We start from the raw sequence: 12227 nt of genomic DNA on the forward strand, positions 1-12227 counted from the left end.
TGCAAAATACCTTGGCGTTATTTTGGACAGGAAGCTGAAATTTAAGCTTAATATTGAAGAAAGGGCAAGGAAAGCAACGGTAGCTTTATACACGTTCAAAAAGGCAATAGGGAAAAAGTGGGGACTAAAACCAAAAATTGTACATTGGCTATACACGGCAGTGGTTAGACCTATCATGATATATGGTGTTGTAATCTGGTGGCCGGCACTTAACCAGCCAACAAGTTTAGACAAAGTTCCGCGTATGGCGTGCTTGTGTATCTCGGGTGCATTCAGCAAGACAGGAACAAATTCCCTTAATGTCATACTGCATCTTTTGCCTTTAGACATTTTGGCCAAACAGTCAGCTGCAACAATGGCTGTGCGGTTGCGCGAGCTATCACTGTGGTCTGAAAAAAGTTACGGTCACAGTTCGGTCCTCAAAATAATGCCAGATGTGCCTAACGTAGTGGATTACACCTTGGCGAGACCACTTTTGGACAATAAGTTTGAGACTCTAATTCTCAACAGTGAGGCGTGGTGTACACGGACCCCGGGGAATAAAAGATATACAGATTTCTACACTGATGGCTCCAAATTGGATGACCAAGTGGGTTTCGGAGTATATTATAAAGATCTGGAACTTCGAATAGCGAATAGATTACCTGATCCCTGTAGTGTTTTTCAGGCTGAAATATTAGCAATAAGAGAAGTGGTGAATTGACTGAGAAGTAATGCTTCAAGCAATATTGGCATTAATATATACTCAGACAGTCAACCTGCCATAAAATCATTGGACTCTGTGTTCCTGAACTCGAAAACGGCCATCGACTGCCGCAAATCTCTCAATGAGATGGCTGAGCAGCACAATATTCACCTAATATGGGTGCCTGGCCATAGGAACATACCGGGGAACATCGAAGCAGATGAGCTAGCAAGGCTAGGAACTACCTTACATATTCCAGGGGAACTAGAATCTGTTGGTATGCCTCTGGCTACCTGCAAGCTCTTACTGCGTGAGAAGGCTGTCATGATGGCAAATGTTCGATGGGAGAATTGCAAGGGTTGTAACGACACCAAGCAAATATGGCCCCATTTAAACTTAAACCGCACACTAGATATGCTAGTGTTCTCGAGACGCCAGATATCACTCCTGATATCTGCTATAACGGGTCGCTGCCTGATAGGCGATTTTGCAAAAACTATTTGTGCCAAGTATAATGACTATTGTATGAGCTGTCATGATGCGAAGGAAAAGGAATCAATAAAACACCTCTTGTGTGAGTGTCCTGCATTTTGTGTAAGGCGTAAGCAAATTTTAGGGGCATATAGCTTCAGATTACTGGCGGACCTGGAAAACGTTAACTTAAGCAATCTGCTAATGTTTTTGGAACAATCCGGTTGGTTCAACAGAAGAAAATATTCGAGAAGATTCAGCGGATAAAACTAGAAGTGCCCATATGTAATAGGTACTTTTAGTTAATGTGGTATCACAATGGACTGAATAGTCTAAGTGAGCCTGAATCTTAATCGGGCTGCCACTTTAACCTAACCTAACCTGTGAATGAGCGTAGTCGAAACACAACCATGGCGATGGGCGGAATATGTAAGCAGCGATATAAATACACGTTAACAAGTGTTCGTCAATTGATTACCGCCCAGGTAGTGTTTACACACTAACGGCCATTCTCATGTAACTCCGTTAGGCTTTAACTGCCAGTTAACAGAAAGAAAAATGGAAATATCTTTTCTCCGGTTAACTTAAACTGCAAAATTTTCAGCAGTTAAGTTTCTAACAGGCATACGCAAGATGACAGTTATATACACGGATGAAAAAAGACTGTTTTTCATATGTTTGGCTATAAACATAATATGTTTGGAACACAAATTTTTAAACACAATATTTTTGAGTGCAAGCATATAATGTTCATAAACTAGCATAACATGTTTGGGACATATATGTTAATATGTTAGAACATATTATGTTTGGGACATAAAATGTTTTTATATATAATATGCTTGGATGCAAACATATATTAATTTAGAAATAGCCTATAAACATATATGTGTTTAGTAGCTTGGAGCGCTATTTAACAGGGAGCGATATTGAATTAAATTGGTGGTTGTTGCTTGTTATTACAAAATTAACATTTTATTTTTCCTGGGGCAATTGATCAGCTACTTCTTTGATCCTTACAAACTGTGTGGTCCGCTGTTCGAATCCCCGTCCGACAAAAGGTAAAATTAAAATAAAAAAATCATACAATTGAATAATTTCTTCTACAATGTTTGTATTACAGAAAAAGGTGCTAAGAACTAAAAAATCTCGTGGAAGTGAGAAAGATGTGGGGGAATATACAATTGGGCAGAAACAAAATTTTGAGCATTCAGGTCGAAAACCTATGTTGTTAGCACCTATATTACCTGTTTATTTTCATAATTCATTATGATTGTAAATATATAAATAAATAAATAAAATTTTGAGCACAATATTGTTTGGGAGAATTTTTTTTAAGCATATAATATTTTTGGGTGCAAAATGCTTCCAAACATATTATATGTTCACATAATAACATATTGTTTTTTGGAAGACAACATTATTGAATTTGGATGCAAAAATACAAAATGTTTGGAACTTAGACTACCCAAACATATATTGTTTAGACCAATATGCTTTCAAACATATTATATATTGGAAGAGATCAAACATATAAATGTTTGGGCAATACCCAAAAATGTATATGCTTGAAGCAAAATATGTTTGGGAGTATATGTTACAGAAACGATTTTTTGTGAGCGTGTAGATATCACGGTTTAAAAGTTCGTTAGCTAGCGTAGCACTAACGGAGCTTCATGAAAATGGGGGTAAGACTAATATGTTTACAATAGGCTTGTTTTCTTTTAATACTGGATACCCAAGTCATGTGGGACTTGTAATGAATACAAAAATTGTAATCACGCGAACTTTTTATATTAATCTGAAATTACGATCGGATTTAAATTGAATTTTGTTTATAACCAAAAAAAGCTGAATATAAATTTAGTTTTAATTAAATTTTTATTGCCAAGTTTTTTTTTGTTTGTTTTGGTATTTGTCCCTCCTAGTTTACGAATTTTTATTTTGAGAACGTAACAAAATTTCAATATTTCTTTTTCGTTCATTGCATTTGATTTATATATGTATGAATATTATAAAGATTTGTCTATTGATTTGTATGGATCGTTTACATTTGAAGATTAGTACGGAAATTTATAATTTAGAAAATTTCTCAAAGGCTATATAAATTATCAAAAAAAATAAATAAATAAATATTATAAATCCATAAATAGAATAGAACCAATTTGTGATATAATTGATCTGAGGTCAGTTTAATTATATAATATAATACAATAAAATAAAATAAAATAAAATAAAATAAAATAAAAAAAAAAAATAAATAAAATAAAATAAAAAAAATAAATAAAATAGAATAGAAAAATTAAATGAATTTATTTTAATTGAATTTGTATTCATTTAAATTTAATCTATTTATCGCATTTTGATAAAATTTAAATAAATTGATTTTTTTTATTTAATTTAATTAATTTTATATGATTCAATACAATTAATTTATTTTAATTGAATTTGTATTCATTTAAATTTAATATATTTATCGCATTTAAATATAATTCAAATAATTTTATATTATTTTTTTAATTTAATTTCATTAATTTTACTTGATTCAAGACAATAATTCATATAATTTAAATTTAATTAATTGCAAATTAAATTAAAATAACATAACATATTTAATATAATTTTTTTTTCGACCTAGACTAAATTATTAAATTTAATTTGATTAAATTGCCTTCACCAAATGTTATTTAATTTAGTCTGAATTTATTTAATATGTTCTAATCTAATTTGATTTAATTTGACTATTTTTAAAACGATTTAATGTGAATTAACAAACGTTACTCATTCTTTATTTAATGTGAATTTATTAATTAATAAAGTATAAATAGTATTTATTTCTTTATACGAATCATTGTTGATTCAATAATTTAAATTATTTGAAATTAAATTATCTAATTTAATTTAAATTAATTTTTAGTGAATTATTTTGAAATTTTGGATGTAGTTTTAATTAGGCTTCTCATTTACTTTAAAACAAATTCCTTTCAATTTAGTTTATATTAATTTAATTTTATATAATTTTATTGAAAATCCATTTTTATTTACATTTTAAAAATAAAAGAAATTAAATTCGTTTTAAACAAAATTCAAATACCGTCTGTTGAAATCACGCTAACTTCCGAACGAAACAAGCTATTGACTTAAAACTTGGCATAAGTAGTTGTTATTGATGTAGGTCGGATGGTATTGCAAATGGGCCATATCGGACCACTTTTACGTATAGCTCCCATATAAACCGACCCCTAGATTTGGCTTCCGGAGCCTCTTGAAGTAGCACAAATCATCCGATCCAGTTGAAATTTGGTACGTGGTGTTAGGATATGGTATCTAACAACCATGCCAAAATTGGTCCATATCGGTCCATAATCATATATAGCCCCCATATAAACCGATCGCCAGATTTGATCTCCAGAGCCTCTTGGAGGAGCAAAATTCATCCGATCCAGTTGAAATTTGGTACGTAGTGTTAAGATATGATCTATGATGAAATTTGGTACGTAGTGTTAGGATATGATCTCTAACAACCACACAAAAATTAGTCCATATCGGTTCATAATTATATATAGCCCCCATATAAACCGATCGCCAGTTTGATTTCCAGAGCCTCTTGGTGGAGCAAAATTTATCCAATCCGGTTGAAATTTGGTACGTAGTGTTAGTATGTGGTCTCTAACAACCATGCAAAAATTAGTCCATATCGGTCCATAATTAAATATAGCCCCCATATAAACCGATCCCCAGATTTCTACTCCCGAGCCTCTTGGAGGAGCAAAATTCAATCGATTCAGTTGAAATTTTGTACGTAGTGTTAGTATATGGGAGCCACCGTGGTGCAATGGTTAGCATGCCCGCCTTGCATACACAAGGTCGTGAGTTCGATTCCTGCTTCGACCGAACACCAAAAAGTTTTTCAGCGGTGGATTATCCCATCTCAGTAATGCTGGTGACATTTCTGAGTGTTTCAAAGCTTCTCTAAGTGTTTCACTGCATTGTGGAACGCCGTTCGGACTCGGCTATAAAAAGGAGGTCCCTTGTCATTGAGCTTAACATAGAATCGGGCAGCACTCAGTGCTAAGAGAGAAGTTCACCAATGTGGTATCACAATGGACTGAATAGTCTAAGTGAGCCTGATACATTGGGCTGCCACCTAACCTAACCTAGTATATGATCTCTAACAACCATGCCAAAATTGGTCCATATCGGTCCATAATTATATATAGCCCCCATATAAACCGATCACCAGATATGAACTACGGAGCCTCTAGGAGGAGCAAAATTTATCCGATCCGGTTGAAATTTGACACGTGGAGGTACACAGAAAAAAATATCACCAAAATATTTCCAATTAAAAAGTTAATTGAAGTTGAAAATTTTTTCAATTAATAAATTAATTGATACAATTAACTTTTTAATCATGATATAAACATTAAGTTAATTAAGTCAATGATTGAAAATTTTAAAATGTTTAATTAAAAAATGAATTGATACAATTAACTTTTTAATCAAATTCGGAAGACTAATTCAGTTAAAAAAGTGCTGATTTTTTTTTTTACCTTTTTAATTAAAAATGTATTTCAAACAATCATTTGTTAATCCAAATAAAAACTCTAATTAATAAATTAATTGCGTTTTGCAATCAAGATCAATTAAATTTTTAATTGAATCAATTAAAAAATTAATTCAATTTTGCTGAAAAAATCAATTAATTTTTTAATCAAGAATTTTTTCTATGCCCAATTAAAACTGTGATTGATACTATCATTTTCGTGATTGAAGACATTTCAATTAAAAAATTAATTGGATCAATTAATTTGGTGATTGAATCAGAGAAAAATTTTTTTGTGTGTAGTAAGTGGTCTCTAACAACCATGCCAAAATTGGTCCATATCGACTCATAATTTTATATAGCCACCGTATAAACCGATCGCCAGATTTGATCTCCGGAGCCTCTAGGAAGAGCAAAATTTATTCGATCCAGTTGAAATTTGGTACGTAGTATTATTATATGATCTCTAACAACCATGCAAAAATTGGTCCATATCGGTCTATAATTATATATAGCCCCTATATATTCCGATCACCAGATTTAACCTTCGGAGCCTCTAGGAGGAGCAAAATTCATCCGATCCAGTTTAAATTTGGTACGTGGTGTTAGTATATGGTCTCTAACAACCATGCAAAAATTAGTCCATATCGGTCCATAATTATATATAGCCCCCATATAAACCGATCGTCAAATTTGATCTCCGGAACCCCTAGGAAGAGCAAAATTTATCCGATCCAGTTGAAATTTGATACGTGGTGTTAGGATATGGTCTCTAACAACCATGCAAAAATTAGTCCATATCGGTCCATAATTATATATAGCCCCCATATAAACCGATCACCAGATATGAACTACGGAGCCTCTAGGAGGAGCAAAATTTATCCGATCTAGTTGAAATTTGATACGTGGTGTAAGTATATGGTCTCTAACAACCATGCAAAAATTGGTCCATATCGGTCCATAATTATATATAGCCCCCATATAAACCGATCACCAGATATGAACTACGGAGCCTCTAGGAGGAGCAAAATGTATCCGATCCAGTTGAAATTTGATACGTGGTGTAAGTATATGGTCTCCAACAACCATGCAAAAATTGGTCCATATAAACCGATCCCCATATTTGATCTCCGGAGCCTCTGGGAAGAGCAACATTTATCCGATCCGGTTGAAATTTGATACGTTGTGTAAGTATATGGTCTCTAACAACCATGCAAAAATTGGTCCATATCGGTCCATAATTGTATACAGCCCCTATATAAACCGATCACCAGATATGAACTTCGGAGCCTCTAGGAGGAGCAAAATATAAACCGACCCCTAGATTTGGTTTGTGGAACCTCTTGAAGTAGCAAAATTCATCCTATCCAGTTGAAATTTGATACGTGGTGTAAGGATATGGTCTCCAACAACCATGCAAAAATTGGTCCATATCGGTTCATAATTATATATAGCCCCCATATAAACCGATCCCCAGATGTGAACTCCCGAGCCTCTTGGAGGAGCAAAATTCATCCGATCCGGTTGAAATTTTGTATGTGGTCTCTAACAACTATGCTCATATTGGTCCATATCGGTTCATATTTACTTGGTCATTATCGGTCTATAGTTATATATAGCATTACGATAAACCGATCCCCAATCACACAAAAGTTGGTCCATATTGGTTCATAATTGTATAAAGCGACCCCCATATTTCAATTCTGGCTCTCTAATTACCGCGCAAAAGTTCATATCGATTCGTAATTATTTGTAGACTTACCTATACTACAAATGGACTAACTTGCAATTGAGAAGACGGTGTTAAGAAGTTTTAAGATACCTGGCCATCTGCAAGCATTACCCCACAATCACAATCTTTAGTAGAAGTTTCTACGCAATCCGTGATGGAGGGTACCTAAGATTCGGCAAAACTATCAATCAATTATTAGAATAAATTCGTCGAATTCACTAAAGCCACTGTGAATTACATTCGAACCTTCCGAAAAAAAGGTTTTCATAACAGTCGACATTGCATTCAACAATTTATACAAACATTTTTCACACTTTTCACACACTAAGTTTGTTTAAGCTAAAATCAAAACAATACAAAAATTTAAGAAAATTTTAATTAAATTTAAATACCTTAACTTAAATAAATTTACTTAGAATTCATCTTCTAATGTAAACGCCCCATTAATGTTGTATTAGTTTTTTTCGATAATTATTTTTGTAATCTCTAGACATTATGTTAATGTTAAAATTCGTTTACATAAATTATTATCATAATAATTAATTGGTATTGTTACTCTGTTGTTATGGTACATTATGTGTTTTTCTTTTAATCTCTGTATACATATCACCTTCCCTCTTGGTTGTTGAGCTTCGTTTGTTTGTCAATTTTTTGTTTATAATTTTCTATTATAAATAATTTAATTTTTAATAATTTGATCCGCTAACAGTTTGTTTTATTTTTTATATATTTTTTTTAAAGTATATATTAAAATTAGTTTATAGTATTTTGTTCTTTCACTTTTGTTTATTTCATTTTATTCAAAATTTAGGTTTTAACATTTTCGTTTTTTTTTTCTTTGTTTTTTTTTTATTTCTCTTCTATTAGTTAAAAAATCTTTATGGGCAGTTGACGTTGTTCATTTCTTTATACTTTTGTGTTTGTCTTATTAACTTGACTTAAGTAAAAAAATTAATTTTTTTCCATTATTATTAATATATGGTAATTTATTAAGGATTTTTCATTTTTTTATGAAAAAATATTATTATACAAAGTTTATGTTTTTTTTGGAACCTTTTTTCTGGTTTTTTGTGTTTTGTGTTTTTTCTTTTTTTTTTTTTGTATTATTAATAATTTACAACAAATTTTAACTTTTCAACGTGGAATTCTCATATGTTCTCAACAATTTTGTAAGAATTTTTTCTTCACTTTTCGTTATAACAATACTAAATGTTATTTAATTGGTTTGTATATAATTTTAAATGCTAAAGCTAATGTGGTAAGTTCTATGGAAGTCAGTTATGGTTTTTTTTGGGGGGTTACTTTGTTCCTTAGAAATTTTCTGGAAATATGACAAATAAGGTTAAGAGAATAAAAAAGCTATGCTTAAGTTTTTCTAAGGCTGTTAATAAAAATAATATTTTATATTTATATATTAAAATATTTATTTCCAATATTTAACAATAACAAAATCTAAATCAGGGAATGAAGTTGACCGATTCATAAAATTTTCTGTAGTAATAGACATTTTGACAAAATTTTCTACAGATATACAATTTTAACAAAATTTTCCATAGAAATAAAATTTTGGCAAAATTTTCTATAGAAATAAAATATTGTGAAAGTTTTCTATAGAAATAAATTTTTATCCAAATTTTCTATAGAAATAAAATTTTGCTAAAATTTTCTATAGCAACAAATGTTGGCAAAATTTTCTATAGAAATAAAATATTGACAAAATTTTTTACAGAAATAAAATTTTCTATAGAAATAAAATTTTGACAAAATTTTCTACATAAATAAAATTTTGGAAAAATTTTCTATAGCAATAAATTTTGACAAAATTTTCCATAGAAATAAAATTTTGTGAAAATTTTCTATAGAAATAAAATTTTGTGAAAATTTTCTATAGAAATAAAATTTTGCTAAAATTTTGATAAAATTTTCTATAGAAATAAAATTTTTACAAAATTTTCTACAGAAATAAAATTTTGGCAAAATTTTCTATAGCAATAAATTTTGACAAAATTTTTTATAGAAATAAATTTTTGCCCAAATTTTCTATAGAAATAAAATTTTGGCAAAATTTTCTATATCGATAAATGTTGGCAAAATTTTCTATATAAATAGAAATCCAATAGAAATTTCTATATAAATAAAAATTTTGGCAATTTTTTCTATATAAATAGAAATTTTGACAAAATTTTCTATACAAATAAAATTTTGAGAAAATTTTCTATAGAAATAAAATATTGACAAAATTTTCTACAGAAATAAAATTTTGGCAAAATTTTCTATAGCAATAAATTTTGACAAAATTTTCTATAGATATAAATTGTTGGCCAAATTTTCTATAGAAATAAAATTTTGGCAAAATTTTCTATAGCGATAAATGTTGGCAAAATTTTCTATATAAATAGAAATATTGGCAATTTTTTCTATATAAATAGAAATTTTGACAAAATTTTCTACACAAATAAAATGTTGACAAAACTTTTTACAGAAATAAAATTTTCTGTAGAAATAAAATGTTGACAAAATTTTCTATAGAAATAAAATGTTGGCAAAATTTTCTATATAAATGAAATTTTGACAAAATTTTCTATAGCAATAAATATTGGCAAAATTTTCTATGGCAATAAATAAAATTTTTATAAAATTTTCTATGGCAATAAATAAAATTTTGACAAAATTTTCTATAGCAATAAATGTTGGCAAAATTTTCTATAGAAATAAAATGTTGACAAAATTTTTTACAGAAATAAAATTTTGATAAAATTGTCTGTAGGAATAGAAATTTTGACAAAATTTTCTGTAGAAATAGAAATTTTGACAAAATTTTCTATAGAAATAAATTTTTGGCCAAATTTTCTATAGAAATAAAATTTTGCTAAAATTTTGATAAAATTTTCTATAGAAATAAAATTTTGACAAAATTTTCTATAGAAATAAAATTTTCACAAAATTTTCTATAGAAATAAAATTTTCACAAAATTTTCTATAGAAATAAAATCTTGACAAATTTTTCTATGAAATAAAATTTTGACAAAGTTTTCTATAGAAATAACATTTTGACAAAATTTTCTATAGAAATAAAATTTTGACAAAATTTTCTATAGAAATAAAATTTTGACAAAATTTTCTATAGAAATAAAATTTTGACAAAATTTTCTATAGAAATAAAATGTTGACAAAATGTTCTGTAGAAATAGAAATTGTGGCAAAATTTCTATATAAATAAGCATTTGACAAAATTTTCTATAGGAATAAAATTTTGACAAAATTTTCTATAGTAATAAAATTGTGAGAAAATTTTCTATAAGAATAGAAATTGTGAGAAAATTTTCTATAGAAATAGAAATTTTAAAAAAATTTTGACAAAATATGAAATAAAATGTTGTCAAAATTTGAAATGAAATTTTGAAAAGATTTTCTATAGAAATAAAATTTTATGATTTTTGTGTTTTTTTTTCATTTGTATTATGCAAATGAAAATTCGGTGTGTTTTCGAGCTTGAGATCGCAAAATTTTCTATAGAAATAAAATTATTTATTTATTGTTTAATTTATGCATACAGTAATATATATGATAAAAAGAGAAAAGAACGATTGGCTGCTAAGGCCATCAGCAAAATGACAAAATTTTCTATAGAAACAAAAATTTGACAAAATTTTCTATAGAAATCAAATGTTGACAACATTTTCTATAGAAATAAAATTTTCCAAAAAATTTTTATAGAAAATAACATTTTAACATAATTTTCTATGTAAATAAAATTTTAAAAATTTTTTTTATAGAAATAAAATTTTGAGAAAAGTTTCTATAGAAATAGAAATATTGTCAAAAGTAAAATAAATGTTGGCAAAGTTTTCTATAGAAATAAAATTTTGCTAAAATTTTGACAAAATTTTCTATAGTTGACAAAATTGTTGACAAAATTTTTTACAGAAATAAAATTTTGAAAAATAGACATTTTGACAAAATTTTCTACAGAAATAAAATTTTAACAAAATTTTCCATAGAAATAAAATTTTGGCAAAATTTTCTATAGAAATAATATTTTGTGAAAATTTTCTATAGAAATAAAATTTTGGCAAAATTTTCTATAGAAATAAAATTTGGCTAAAATTTTCTGTAGATATAAAATTTTGACAAAATTTCTATATAAATAAGAATTTGACAAAAATTTCTATAGAAATAAAATGTTGACAAAATTTTCTATAGTAATAAAATTGTGAGAAAATTTTCTATAGAAATAGAAATTGTGAGAAAATTTTCTATAGAAATAGAAAAATTGAACAATTTTTCTATAGAAATAAAATTTTGAAAAAATTTTCTACAGAAATAAAATTTAAAAAAAAAATTTATAGAAATAAAATTTTGACAAAATATGAAATAACATGTTGTCAAAATTTGAAATTAAATTTTGAAAAAAAAAATTTCTATAGCAGTAAATATTGGCAAATTTTTTTTATAGAAATAAAATTTTTACAAAATTTTCTAAGGCAATAAATAAAATTTTGACAAAATTTTCTATAGTAATTAATGTTGGCAAAATTTTCTATAGAAATAAAATGTTGACAAAATTTTACAGAATACAATTTTGATAAAATTTTCTGTAGAAATAGAAATGTTGACAAAATTTTCTATGGAAATATAATTTTGGTAAAATTTTCTATAGAAATAAAATTTTGGTAAAATTTTCTATAGAAATAAAATTTTGATAAAATTTGCTATAGAAATAAAATTTTGACAAAATTTTCTATAGCAATAAATTTTGACAAAATTTTCTATAGAAATAAATTTTTGGGCAA

The sequence above is a fragment of the Haematobia irritans genome, chromosome 3 (assembly GCF_050003625.1).
Source record: "Haematobia irritans isolate KBUSLIRL chromosome 3, ASM5000362v1, whole genome shotgun sequence".
Lineage (NCBI taxonomy): Eukaryota > Metazoa > Arthropoda > Insecta > Diptera > Muscidae > Haematobia > Haematobia irritans.